The sequence below is a fragment of the Lipotes vexillifer genome, unplaced genomic scaffold, assembly GCF_000442215.2.
Source record: "Lipotes vexillifer unplaced genomic scaffold, Lipotes_vexillifer_v1.1 scaffold657, whole genome shotgun sequence".
In the NCBI taxonomy this organism is placed as follows: domain Eukaryota; kingdom Metazoa; phylum Chordata; class Mammalia; order Artiodactyla; family Lipotidae; genus Lipotes; species Lipotes vexillifer.
Genome location: NW_006774518.1, coordinates 929,612 through 944,266, shown reverse-complemented (window position 1 = coordinate 944,266; position 14,655 = coordinate 929,612). Strand labels below are relative to the sequence as shown.

At 43.0% G+C, this 14,655-nt stretch overlaps 2 non-coding genes across 2 annotated transcripts; one reads left to right on the top strand and one right to left on the bottom strand.

The window, feature by feature from the left end:
* Positions 1–761: 761 nt before the first annotated feature.
* Positions 762–834, top strand: TRNAM-CAU (transfer RNA methionine (anticodon CAU)). The gene has a single exon. It is a non-coding gene; the product is annotated as a tRNA-Met (tRNA).
* Positions 835–6,116: 5,282 nt separating this feature from the next.
* On the bottom strand, positions 6,117–6,189 carry TRNAM-CAU (transfer RNA methionine (anticodon CAU)). The gene has a single exon. It is a non-coding gene; the product is annotated as a tRNA-Met (tRNA).
* Between the last annotated feature and the right edge of the window lie 8,466 nt (positions 6,190–14,655).

The window sequence follows — 14,655 nt, the reverse complement described above, 5'->3', positions numbered from 1 at the left end:
CCCCGTGCCCCCGCCACTCTGAGCTGTCTCCGCGGGCCCTTCCTCCAGCGTTCCCCTCTCCACTCCCAGCACAACCCCAGAACACCCTGACCCCTGACACTTCGCTTTCTCATGGCTCCCAGGTTCACAGTGAACGGCGACGGCGCAGGTGGCGCGGGAGGAGGCTCCTGCCCCGTCTGTCATCAGCATAGGAAAAAGGAGTTACGCAGACTGACAGTTCCAGTGGATGCTGTGGGTTCCAGATCCACTTGGACTTCAGGGAGTAAGCCCCCGGACTTCAGGAGTGAGCAAGTCTGGGAGTTTGGTTTGAGCCCGGGAGCTGCCAAGGAGAAATGAGGAAAGAATCTTGAGGCCCCCTCCCTTCCTCGCCCTCCTTCATCTATCTCAGGAGACCAAACTCCTCCATGGAACCTCACGAGGGAGGCAAAGAGTACGGTCCTTGTTATTTAAGTCTTGTTTGCGTTTCAGAAGGTAGCCCATCTCCACAGGCCCCGGTCATACCGAACAGAACTTCTGCAAAGTCCGCACTTAGTTGCCCTCACCGCCCCTAAAGTCTTCGCAGGAAAGTTTGCAGGGGAAACGGGGCTGGGCCGGTAGTCGGACCCTTACCTTGTTCTGTGTGGCTTTGCCATCCAAACTTCGAATATTTTCTACGCGAATTAAACCATGGTTCCGCCTTCCTTTGAAGCACTGATTCAGAGAATTATAAAATGATTCCTTTAATAAAGTTTGTAGGTGTTGTACAAAGGGTACTCGCAGTTGCCTCCTTAGCGCAGTAGGCAGCGCGTCAGTCTCATAATCTGAAGGTCCTGAGTTCGAACCTCAGAGGGGGCAACGTCAAGTTTTCTTCCATTTGCGTTTAAAAAAGGAAAACCCGGAGGAAATTGCTTTAATGAAACTACACGGGAATTTTTTTGTTTAACAGAACCATGTACTGTTCAGATACAAAATAGCAATTTTCAGTAAGATTAAATACTCCAAAAGTCTTTTTATACCAATTGTAGATAAAGCTAGGAGACTTTTAGACTGACTTGTTACAAAAACATTAAGGTCAAGAAACTTACTGGTTGAGAGGGAGAAGCGAATGGAGGGTTACACTGGGGATGTGGAAGATGTAGTATGATGTGCAAAACATTTCTATTAATTATTGATTATCTTTTGCCATTCTTCTGGAATTACCACCAGATCACAAACGCCATCCTACATGAAAAAGAAAACATTTCCCCCCCTCAGTCTCTTTGCATTGGACTTCTTTTCCTGCTTCCAGTGTTCTTGACTGGGTCTCTAGGTCATCCAAACCGCAAAATACAGGAAAGAGTAACAAGAGAAACAGGAAACAGGAAGAAAGAAGAAGTGATATTTAGAGAGACAGGATAAGCACCTGGCTCAAATAAAAACAAGCAAGAATCAAAGCAGAAATAAGGACACAGAGAACAAACGTATAGATACCAAGCGGGGAAGGGAGGGTGGGATGAACTGGGAGCTTGGGATTGGTATATATACACTACTATGTATAAAATAGGTAACTAATGAGAACCTAATGTATAGCACAGGGAATTCTACTCAGTGCTCTGTGGTGACCTAAACGGGAAGGAAATCCAAAAAAGAGAGAATATATGTATATGTATAGCTGATTCACCTTGCTGTACAGCAGAAACTAACATAACATTTTAAAGCAACTATACTCCAATAAAAATTAATTAAAAAAAAGCAAGATTGATATTTAATATCCAGCTCTTAACATCTCAGCTTGTTGAGTGGGAGGTATTGAACAGATATTTATTGAGCACCTACTATGTGCCAAGCATTGTTAAAAGCTGTGTCCCTTACTATTAATCCATTCCCGCTCAGCTTCAAATTCACCCTCTTCTGTGATGTTGGCTCTGGCCATCTGCAAATTACATATCTAAAACTTTGTCAGTTGCCTTTCTCTTAGGTTCTGTCAATAAGAGGAACTAGAAGGAGCCGGGAAGGCAGGAGAAGAGAAGAGGAACTGTTTTCTGAATTTTGCTATTCCAGTCAGGGTTGCTCCAACAATGGTAGTTGATTCCAACCACCATTCTCTTTGTGCTCTTCCTCAGAGGCCCAACCCCTACCCGTTTTTCCCCTCCGCCCTAGAAGGTGGTAACTACTTTCCATAGTTATTATCTCTGGGTTACCACAGTGTTCTCAGCTGAAATACCTGGTGTTGTTTCTGAACTAGACCTTGACTGATACATAGGGGCTAGGGATACCACACTGTACACAACAGAAATTGCTCCTGATCTCATGGATTTTACTATGTTTTAGTGGGACATGGTAGACTGCAAATCTGAATTTTTAACAGCAACCTCAGGAGATCAGATCTGAATGCAATCAGCTGAACAAGTTTTTGGAATCTCTCTGCATATATCCAGTTATCTCATGTTGACTATTGTGGGGAAGGTCACTTCCTCCCAAGATTCTCCTTTTTTTGTCTGATCACTCACGGCTTGCCTGCTGATCAGAACTGGCGGCAGTAACCTCAGGTATCCACAAGTCAGATCAAGAACAGAGCAAACACTCCATGCTTTCCAGAGAATTCTCAAAAGATTCAAAGTGCCGTTTCTTATTCTGCTTAATTGCTGCCTTTCCAAGTAAAGGGTTTATTAAGGCAATGCCCTACTGAGAGAAATGAATTATTTTGACACCTCTTCCTCTCTAGGTGCCCAGGAAGAGTCTGGGCCCAAGTCTTCTGCTTCTTTCCAAATGTTCCCAGTCTCTGCACCATTCCCCAACACTGCCACATAGTCAGTAGGCCAAGTCTACATGGCTACACAGTAACCTAATTTGTGTTTTCCTATCATCTCTTGCCTCATGCTGACACATTCTTTACATGAAACCAACATAATCTTTTTGAAATCATCTCTGACCATGTTGTTCCTCTCTGCTTAAAATCCCCAGTGATTTTATATTGCTGCAAGGATGAAGTTTGTACTCTGCACTCCTAGCCATAACCTCTGAGCCTGTCTGTCTCTCATCTGTCCCTGCCTTTCTGTTTACCTTGCCCCCCACCTCCATCAGTATTGTCCCAAGATATCTGCACTCAAGCACCTCAGGCCTTCTTTAAGTTCTCTGAAAGTATTCTGCTTTTTTGCTCTTCCTAAAAGGCTGGAGCCATGTTTTTGTCTAATCTATTACTATTAAACTGTTGGTTCTCAGTTAAACACCACGTCCTGGGAAAAGTCTTCTCTTACCCCCTGAAAGAGGTCACGTCCCTCTATAATCCACTGTCTTGGAGATATGGGGTGGGGGACACCTATAGCTTGCATACGTTTATCTTAATTTTCTACCTCTATGCTCCCTTTATCCCTACTTAAGTCTATTAACATTTTCCATTTTATCTTATTACAGTGAAGTTGTGTAGACCACCTCAAATCTATTTTGAATAGTGGCATGAATAAATACATAAGTTAGAAATGTACTACGTACCATTGTGGTAAACCCAACCTTTGAGGAAGAAATTTCTGTTGCAGGATTTAAGGGAGGAAAGTGGATGAGAGACTAAGTAATTTGTCTAAGGTGGCACAACCAACCAATTAAATATGATGTTCTAATTCATCTATTTTATAATAAAAATAATAATGATGATAACACCTAACTTTCATTGAACTGTTAGCATGTCCCAGACACTATTCCAAAAGTTTACATGTATTATCTCATTTAATTTGGAAACTCTGGTCATGAGATTATACTTGTTTGTTTCTCTACAAACCTCAGTAACCTGTACTTTTTCCTAAGAACATTTATCACAATGCCTGTTTAAACATTTATGGTGTAATTCATTGTTTAAAAGGCTGACTCTCCCTTCTAAAGGGTAAACTCCATGAAGGCTGAGGTGGTGGCTTTCCACTGCTGTAAACCAGGGGCAAAGCAGAGCTCCTTGCTCAGAATAAGTTCTCAAAACCTAGTTGTTAAGAGCTTTTTCTGCTAGGCATTCTTAAGGTCTAGGGGGAGACTGGAACACAAATTGTGAAGATGAAGCACGAGACGGTCCAGGTGATTACATCTCTAGTAACATACAACTTTTAGAAGTAATTGTTTATATTACTCAAATATGAGCGTTATCTTTTTCTTATGACCTGGGGGCAGAAGTAGTTATGAGCCATATTCAAAGAGGCAGGAATGGAATTAGGAATAAAGAAAAGGAACATGAACAGAATTGGAACTTTGTCCATGTACTTTTCTTCACATTAGGATGTATAGGAAACAGAATGTATCAAAAAAGGCTGGGGTAGCTTGGTTGATAGAGCATCAGACTTCTAACCAGAGGATCTAGGGTTCAAGTCCCTATTGAGGCGTCGCTTTTGACTTTTACCATCCAGTTCTGACTCCACCCTTGCAAACCATGCATCTCTTTACACGGTATGTGTAAGTGACTCAGGCAAACGCAAACGCCGAGGTGAATAGATGGGACCTTTACTGTAAGATGAAGGGAGCTAGCATTTAAGGAGAGCCTTAGGGTACATGGATTTGTACCAGAGCCAAATAATTTCCTAAGAGTGAAGTAAGAGTTGGTAAATGAGTGGCTGAGGAGGCTTTTCTGGACATCAAAGTTCCATAAAGGTAACAAGAATATCTAACCAATGATAATGTAACTTTATTTAGAAATATACTATGATCAGAATTCCATCTCTTCCCAGGGGCAGCCAACCCACAGCTTGGCTTGGCTTCGCTTTTTGGTGGTGAATCCATCATTGCCTAATATCATAGTCATTAATATTTTATTACTTCCTTACTCTGATTTATAGGTTCACAGAGCAATCTTCTAATGTTCTTTGCTTTCTACTATAGAGTTTATTTTACAAGGGAAAGAATATGCTGATCAACAATCAGTATGGCTATAATATGTTCATACTCTGGCTTGGAATGTGTCTGATGTTTGGTTATTGCGAGGCAGTCCTGTAAGCCTGAAAAAATCTGGGTGAATTAAAAAATAGCTTCTGATTCTACAAAGAGGAGGAACAGATTCAGAATAGTGGCTCCAACAAGAATCAAGATTCTCTAAGGAACTGCCTGAACAGCCAGACAATCCACCTATTTGGCTTCTCTACAATCCTTAACTGCAGCTCTTAAACTGTAGCAGATGTAGGCTCCTGGAATCAGAGGCTGAGGGTCTAGAAGACCCTGTTAAGATGTTCTCTAGTATATACCTTTTTCATTCTGCACCAGAATGAACTGTTGAGAGAACTATCCTGAAATACAGGTCCAGATATTTAGCAGGAGCAGCCCAAGTATTGCCCTCTCTTTTTCCAGCATGGACTGGGCCAGAGAAGTATGCCTGCAGGATGAACTTCAGTAGGTGTGACTCCTGTGGGGATTACTGCAAAAATCCAAATTTGAGATGTTGATCGCCTGGAGTAATATAGTGGTAGGGAATATGGCAAAAAGAAAACAAAAACAAAGTAAAGTTTAATATGCTAATTAATTCACTGACTTATTTGACAAGTGTTTATTGTTTGTCAGACACTGTGCTAGGCACTGGAAATACAGGAATGGATAAAACAGACATACTTCTTAGGACACTAGCCACTGAATTTAAGCCCCACCCCCACCCCCGTCCAGTATGATCTCATGTAAATTTAACTAATGACATCTGCAAAGACTCTATTTCCAAATAAGGTCATGTTCTGAGGTTCTGGGTGGGCATACGTTTTTGTGGAACAATATTCAGTGTAGTACAGATGGGAAACCAGTTAGGACCAGATTAGATAGGAAGGCCAGGGCAAGGAGATGGCATGTATATATGAAGAGGAAACAAGAACACTTACTGAGAAAACTGAATGTCAGATTTTCATATATCTGTCCATTCATTTTTTTCCCCAATAAATTAGATTGCGCCAATAGGATACTGTTCCAAGAAGAAATAGCAATCAGAGGAACTTGGACAAGAGGATGTCCACTGGAAGGAGATGAAGATAACAAATCATTATACATAAACAACATGTTTCTATATTTTTGCCCCTACCAATCAGGAGGAAGAAAGCTTTAGCTTTGAGCTCTTTGACCAGCACACAACTGGCCCAGTCACTAGGAAGTAGACTTTTGCCAGACGAAGGCGGTAACTGGTTGACGGAGGGCGAGGGCAAAAATCGAACTGCCCCCTCTGAGGTTCGAACTCAGGACCTTCAGATTATGAGACTGACGCGCTGCCTACTGCGCTAAGGAGGCAGGCAGCTAGCTGACTTCATTAAACAGCTTTAACACTGGAATTTACCTTGTTTAAACTTCGGTCTTGCTCTGTAGTCCCTTTACTTTAAAATCTGAAAATGAAATGCTCCCCTGCAACGTCTTAAAAGTGCAACAACTTCTACAACCTGAATCAGATGAGGAAAGTCGTTGTCGACGCCACTGCCTTTGCTCCCCTCGTTCTGAGCTGATGACCCTCACCTCAACAGAAGGAAAGTTTCCTTAACTTCTTGCCCAGATACCTGCACTTAACCTATACCGGCGTCCATCCCTGTGGTGTCTAGGGTAGAGGAAAACGGCCCGCTTCCTCTCTCACTCTCCCTCTCTTTCCATACCCGATTCTTCTCATCAGTACTTTAAACACGTTAAAGTGTTTACTACCTTAAATAACAAAACACTTCCTTTGACTCGGCGCCTCTGTCTCAGGCTGTCGCTCTATTTCGTTTATGCCCCTTCGCAGGCAAATTTCCCATAAAGCGGTCTGTCCTCATTTTAAGAAAACACCTCCCCAAGACCCATCAGTTTCTCAACAGACTACAATCTTCCCTGACCACTGCACCGTCCCGAAGAAGTCCAAAGGGGGTTCCTGGACATATGGGACTTGATGCTTTAAGGAATAAGGTGTCCTTGGTGCAAACTCTTGGGAATCTGCTGGTATGAGAGAGCTGTAGTTACAGAAACAGGAACAGGTGAAAAGCTTGGTTTACCCAGTCTCCTGGTTTGCCCCGGGAATGTCTTGGAAAAGCCGCACCTCCTGGGAAACCTCTTCCCGGGCTGAGAAGAGTCAGGGTTTCAGAGATGGGTTGCGGACGGCTGGGCAAATTACCAAAAAACCCCTATGACAGCTGATGCCCCCGCCCCTGGAGGGCTGAGAGGAACACTGATTTTATTGCCAAATTGAGGCGGCACATATTATTCGACTTCTGTAGTTGCAATCTCTGTTTTTCCCCTGGCCGCTGATGAGGGCAACCGGAATTTTTGGTTCGCAATAATGGGCAGTCCAGTGTTGCATCCCTCTGAGTGCCGTAACCTAAATATGCGAAATAGGTGTTTTGTAGTTGTGAGCGTTAACAGTTTGGCTCTGCCTGTAGATTAACTGTTGTGCTTTTTATCGAAATAATGTTAGCTTACTTTTTAACATTGTGGATATTTCGACCATATGTCCTGAGTCTAGATAATGAAAATGAGAACAAACGACTACCATGTGAATGCCAGCATGATCCAGACCTCACCGAAAAAGTTTAAATGGCAGATGGAAGAACACATACAACTGGATTAGGGAGGTAAATTACCAAAACAGAGTACTGCACAATATGTAGAAAAGGATTTGGATTTGGGCATAGTGGAGAAGGAGGTGTGACAGTACAAGGGGAGACTGAATCTCCCAAGTCTGGGTTAAGACGAGCGAGAACTTTCGAATCAGAGGTTTTTCTTCGTCTCTAAATGATACCAATGCTCAGTCAAAATAGTGTTGGGTATAATACTTGAAAAGAACTCGCATTCTCTATTTCCTGATTCAAAGTTTGCATCCCGAGGGCGAACAAAAAGGGAAATTTTGATACCATGTATTGGCCTCTTGTACTGTGAAGCCGATTCTGTCGGATGACCTTGTTCTCTACAATATAACAACTTCAAATGATGTGTCAAGTTAGGCAACCAAAAAATGTTTCCCCTAGCTCCTACTACTTTAATTTGAAACACGGTGTCGAAAAATCGTCTTCTTGATTTGTATGTAGATTTACTAAAACCACTAGATACATAAAACAGAAGACTGTTGATATTTTGTTCAAATACAAACTAGGCCATGCTCATCTATCTGCACATTTGGCAACAGTGCAAAAGTAAATTTTGGCAAATTCCATTTAGCTTTACCAAGGAAGATAAAAAGATCTTATCTACTAAATGTCCTGCACTCCTTGTACACATACATTGCTTTAAAAGATTGTGGTTTACTTACTCATGATATTGAGGCTTTCATGGCTTATTGAGGTTTATGGTCAGTTTTTATTTTCTTCAAAATGTGCAGAAGCACTTACTGAGATTTTTTTACTTCACAGAAATGGAATGAGATAGCCTCTTTAGACATGTGCCTACAAGGTGGCTATCAGTGTTGCTGGCCATAGAAAATACTTTAAAATATTGGCCTGCTGTAAAATCTTTATTTTCAAAGTGTGGGGTAAAAAGAATGTCCTTATCTAATTTGGAAGTACTTTGAGGATGGGAATGGAGAAAAGTACTATGGTAAAACAGAAATGTATATATACTCTTTCTCCAATATTGTTTGATGTTATGTAGATTGGGACAAAAACTCATACACTAAAAAAATGATTTATTTGGGGGAAAATATGACTGCTTCAGAACAAAATAATAATAATAACAACAACAATAATAATAATTAATAATAATACCAGAAAGGGACAGCCAAGTAGTCAAGTTAAACAGGACTTTCTTAACTTATTTGCTGAAAGTACAACTTATTTGGAATCCAAGTTTTATTTCACAAGTTTAAATTACTGCTGTGCTTTTTATCAAGATGAGAACTGAACAAGGAGCAGGTTTGGGGGATGGGTAGGAAATCAAGAGATCTTTGAACATGTTAAGGTTGCGATGCCTTTCAGACATTGAGTGGAGATGTCAGTCATGTAATTTGATCTGCTCAATGGAGAGATGGGGTTGAAAGTTTAAATCTGGGACTTCTCAGGGTATAGATGGTATTGAAAGCCAGGTGGTCAGGTGAGCTCAGGTAGGGAGAGGGAATACATGAGGACTCAGGTCAGGACCCTAGAGAACTCCAAAATTTAGAGACTGGGAAGAGGAGGAAATAAAGAAGGAACTACATTTAAGTGGGGGAAAAAAAAAAAACCCAAACAAACAAACAGAAAAACCAAGAGAGAGTGGTGTTCCAGAAATCAAGTGAAAGTGTTTCCATAAAGAGGGAGTATCAGCTGGGCCAAGTGTTACTGAGAAGCTGAGCAAATTGAAGACTGAGAATTGACCATTAGATTTTGCAAGGTGGAGGTTGCTGGGACTCGACAAGGGAGTTTCAGTGGAGTTAGAGGGGATAAAGGTTTGGTTTAGAGTGGGTTAAATGGAGGAGCACAGTTGCAGGTACGCTCTATCCATTCAGCTATTCAGATTCACGTTTGGAGAAAGTGGTGGTGTGTTTGATTTGACCTAGGGTGGGGAGTGGGGCACAGGAGATGAAGGTTATACAAGCTAGTAATGCTGGCAATTAATCATGAAATCTAAGCTGTGGAAAGAGGGAATTAAAGACGTGAGGAGGAAGGGGATATGTTTTCTCTTGTTTTTCTCCCCATTCTCCTATCCCATCCTCAGTTTCTGAGATCTCTAAATTCTGAGTCAGTTCTCTTCAAGTATGAGAAGATTCTCATTAAAATATCCTCATCAGCTCTGTAGCCTTTGTTTCTTTCAACTCCATCCAGTCTTGCTGACCTTGAGGGCTTCAAAATATTTTAGCATGCAGTAGCATTTCTTCATCTACATGAACAAGTGTGTAAAGGCACCAGACTCAAGGCCTGTCATTCTCACTGTTTTCTCCCTGGTTTTCAAATCCCACTTCTCCTTAAGAAAATTATCACCTTGGCGAAGACCTGCTTCTCCTCCAACAGCAGGTGAATAGCATCATCACATTTGCATCCTTTTTAATCCCTTCCTCTCTTTTACTCACATTCTACCAATTTCCAAGTCCTGTGAATTCTACCTCCTTGGTACTTCCCGAATCAGTCTCCTTTATTCCACACCAGATTACTACCACTGTTTTACTTTTTCTTTCTCCTCATCCTCCCTCCATGTCTTTCCTCTGCTACAGCAGTGGCTTCCAATCTGGTTTCTGGGCTTCTAACCTTGCTTGTCTCCCATTGTTTGTCTACACAGGGCTGTCATACACAGGTGCCCTATAAAAGACACTTGTGGAGAAGGTAAATAGGAGTTGAAGTCTGACCTGAGTTCTGAGAGTCAAGCCACGACCCTTGGACAGAGGTGGCATTTTCCTTTTTTTGTACTTTATCAGCCCTGAGGGTTGCCTTTCTGTTATTCATCCACCAATACGAGTCGTTATTACATAATTTGCACAAAGGCACTCTGTGTGCTAGCTGAGGCCCCACTTCTGCAGTAGTCAGGACAAGCTTGCAAAAAATACCAGTTACACTGGCCTTTCTGTTCAGAAGGGCACTTCTTTGTCTTTCCAAAGCCTTTGAGGTAAAGTTCAAAGTCATTGAAGATACAGCTCGCAATGTGTTTTCATTATCTACTAATATGTAACAGAGAATTCCAAAGCACAGTGACTTGTGGTACACAGAATAATGGACATTCCAAAAGATTCTCTAATCCCTGGAAACTGTGAATGTTACCTTACATGGTAAAAGGGACTTCACAGATGTGATTAAGAGTGAGGACCATGAGATGGGGAGATGATCCTAATCACAAGAGTCCTTAAAAGTGGCAGAGGAAGCAGAAGAGTAGGTAAAGGGATGCGATTTGAGGACTTGACCCACCATTCATGGCTTTGAAGAACCAAGGAATGTAGTGGTCTTTAGAAGCCAGGAGTGGCCATTAGCTCAAGCCAGCAGAAAACAGAGACTTCAGTCATACAACTACAAAGAAACAAACTCTATAAACAGTGTGAAGCGGGAAATAGATTCTCCCTTAGAGCCTCCAGAAAGGCATGCAGGCTATGAATACCTTGCTTTCAGCATGGTGAGACCATACCCGTCACTTCTGACCTGAAAAATTCTAAGACAATAAATTTGTGTTTTTTAAAGCCACTAAGGTTGCTGTGATAGCAATAGAAAACCATTTTGTTATCTCTCTTGATTCTGTGGATTCACTGGGCTCACCTGGGCAATTTTGCTCCATGTGGTGTCAGCAAGAACTCCAGACCTCTAAGGACTTGATTGGGCTGAGCTCTCCAAGATGGCTTGCTCACGTGACTGGTGGTGGCAGTTAGTGTTTGTGACCTGCTAGGAGCTCTGTTGAGGCTGTTGTCCAGAGTGCCTGGCTGTGACCTTCCCATGTGGCTTGGACTTCTCACAGTATAGTGACTGGGTTCTGAGAGGGAGCTTCCCAGATTGAGCATTCCAAGAAACCCAGTCAGAAGCTGCCAGGGTTCTTATGACTCAGGCAGGCCTGGAACTGGCAAAGTGTCACTTCAGTGAAATTCTACTTGGTCAACCAAGATTCACTGTGGGAATGTGCTACACAAAGGTGTGATTACTGAGAGACCTGCTACACTGGGGTCAGTTCTGGGAGACTAGCTACCACACAAGGTAACTCTTTTTTCATCTGCAGCTTCATCTTAATCTTATTCCTCTTGGCCCATGCACCGCTGATGCTCTGCTCAGGTCTAATGGAACTAGGAACTAGGGATTTTCACACCTTTTCAGCTTTGCACCTGTTGACGCTTCATGGAGAGAATCTTCCCATGCCCTATAAAACTGACACAATTCCAACATGTGGGATTTCCCCCACACCACCAAGCAATTCTTTACACCAGCTGGGTGTCCTACAGTTCAACTCAGTTCTGACACTACCTACCCAGAGGTAGCATCAGATTTTACCACTTAAGGGCTCAGCTCCACAAGACTGCCCACAGACTCCAAACATGAGTCCAGGTCGTCAGCTTTGCATCTGATCGACTGACTAGAGATGGGAATTTTCACAGACTCCCCTCCTTGTGTTCAATTAATTTGCTAGAGCAGCTCACAGAACTCAGAGAAACATTTTATGTACTAGATTACTGGTTTATTGTAAGAGGCTATCACTCAGGAACAGCTAGATGGAAGAGATGCAAAGGGCAAGGTATGGGTAAACGGGGGATGGAATTTCCATGCCTTCTCTGAGCTGGTTACTGTCCCCACATCTCCAAGTGTTCACCAGCCCAGAAACTCTTCAAACCCTGTCCTTTTTGGTTTTTATGGAGGCTTCATTGTATAAGCACAATTCATTAAACGTAGGCCATAGGTAATTTAACTTAATCTCCAGCTCCTCTCCCCTCCCAGGAGGTAGGAGGTGGAACTGAAAATTTCAACCCTCCAATCACATGGTTAGTGCCCCTGGCAACCTGTACCCACCCATCCTTAGGAGACCTCTGGGGCTTTCCCAAAGTCTCCTCATTAACATAACAAAAGGCACCTTTAGGGCTCTCAACAGTTAGGAAAGTCTCAGTGTTTTAGGAACTGTGTGCCAGAAGTGTGAGGAAGACCAAATAATATTTATTATAAATCACAATGATCACATCTTCCTTACCTGCCTAATTATAGCTCATCTTTAAGACACATTTCCGCTATCATCTCCTCCAGTAAACCATCCCCATCTTAGGTTAGGTGCCCGTAATGATGATTTTCTCTACACAACATCCTGCCCTTACATCTATGGAAGAATACGAGTGTGTCTTAATTCTCACTGATTTACTTGTCTGTATTTTTTAAAAATCAAGCCATAAGCTCCTCAGAAGAGTGCATTTTGTACTCTCCGATTCCCCAGATGGATCTAGTATAGATGGCACAAAGAAGGGTCTCAGTAAATGCTGGCTGACAGAGTAGTAATTGAACAATTCTCTGCATATATTTATTATTTACCACAAAACGAAAGTGCATCCAACATGACATTGTACAAATGTCCTGGTTTCAACCATGCTCAGAATTTTGTGTGCATGAGGGCGGGAACTAAAAAGGAAGAAGGGAAATGCCCATAATCAGTTGGGAAGGCAGAACTGTGGGTATCTTTTTATTTTTCTCTTTAATGTTCTAATATCATAACGCTGCCACTGTTAAAATAAATGAAAATGTGTAGACATCTGGTTCCAAAGCGTCAACAGCCTTGTCACTTGCAGCACGGACCGCTGATTGGCTTAACCTGGTAGTTTCTTAGAAATGCAGACTCTCAGACCTCACCCCAGACCTACAGCATTAGAACCTGCATTTTAGCGAGATCCCCACCCCCGTGATTTTGTATGCGTATGGAAGTTTGCGAAGAACACAACCCTCAATACAGTCCTTCACCCTTTCCTTTATTAAATTTACGGCCATTTGTTTAACAGACCTTTTTGCAAAGATATCTTTTGCAAAGATAAACCGAGCTTATTCACATCTCTGCCAGGGCTGTCTGCGTCTCCTGAGCTCGGTTGTATCAGCCCCTTCTAGCAATCTAGAGTGGGTAGTGGGCTGCGCACAGGGGAGTCGCCGCGCGGGTCGCGCCGCGCAGCACGGCAGGGCCGCCGGCCGCAGCCTCCAGGCTCGCGGCGCCGCATCTCCCCGCGCCGGGCACGGTGGCGCGCGCCTGTAATCCCAGCTTCCCGGGAGGCTGAGGTCGGCGGATCGTGGGTGCCCGGGGGTTCGGGACTACCGCGCTGTGTAGAGCGGGCGTCCACACCGGGCCTGGCACCAACATGGGGCTCCCGGGGGAGCCCGGGGGTACCAGGTTGTCTAAGGAGGGGGGACCCGGCCCAGGCCGGACACGGAGCAGGTCAAACTCCCCGTGCTGGGCGGCGGTGGGACCGCGCCTGCGAGCAGTGCCTGCGGTTCTGCCCGGACATCCGACGAGACCCGGTCTCTTTTGTTTAATCTTCCTTGGATTCTCTTTTTGAAGAATCGTTTTTTCCCCAGCATTATTTTTGCACACAGCAGACCATCTAACTTCACAGAGTACATGGGGCGGCGTACATACTACTGTTAAAAGATAAACTGAGGCATATTAAAAATTTTAAAATTTTACTTGAGCAAAAATCGATTCCAATCGAGCAGCATCCAATCTAGCAGGTAGGAAGGAGCTCCGAGGAGCTGTACAAAATGAAAGACTTTAGTAGGCAGAAGGGAGCAGGAACAAGGAAGTTATACTAGGCAAAAAAGCTGGCTGGCTATTGCTAGGTTACTTTCCTTTAGGGGATGGCAGGAGTCTATCAGGCAGATAACCTAACTAGTAGTGCTGATCAGGTGATTCCTGATTGAATGGTTTTAGATTACATTTCTAGGGGGCAGAGGCCCTACTTAGATCTAGGTTTGGTGACAATGAGGCTTAGCATAAATGACTCCATTTTGGGCCTGTCTTTTTTTTTTTTTTTTTTTTAACACTACTGTATACTTTAACTTTAGGTTTTGCACACAGGGGAAGGGTGGTGTAGTCAGTCCACACTGGAAGAAGCTCTTCTTAGTGACTTATTATCCTGGGGATTTCTCCACCCTGCAATCAGCCTTTCCCAAAACAGTAAGGCTGTACTGCATTTTGTAAATACTGCTGCATTATATTGCATTGCATGACAATTGTATAATCCAAGACAGATTTGCCACAGGTCTGAACTTCCAAGTTTTTTCAGGAACTTCTCACTCAAAAACCTGTACACAAATGTTCTTCCTGGATTGGACAAAAGACCTAAAGAGACATTTCACCAAAGCAGTTATATGGATGGCAAATAAGCACATGGAAAGGTTTTTA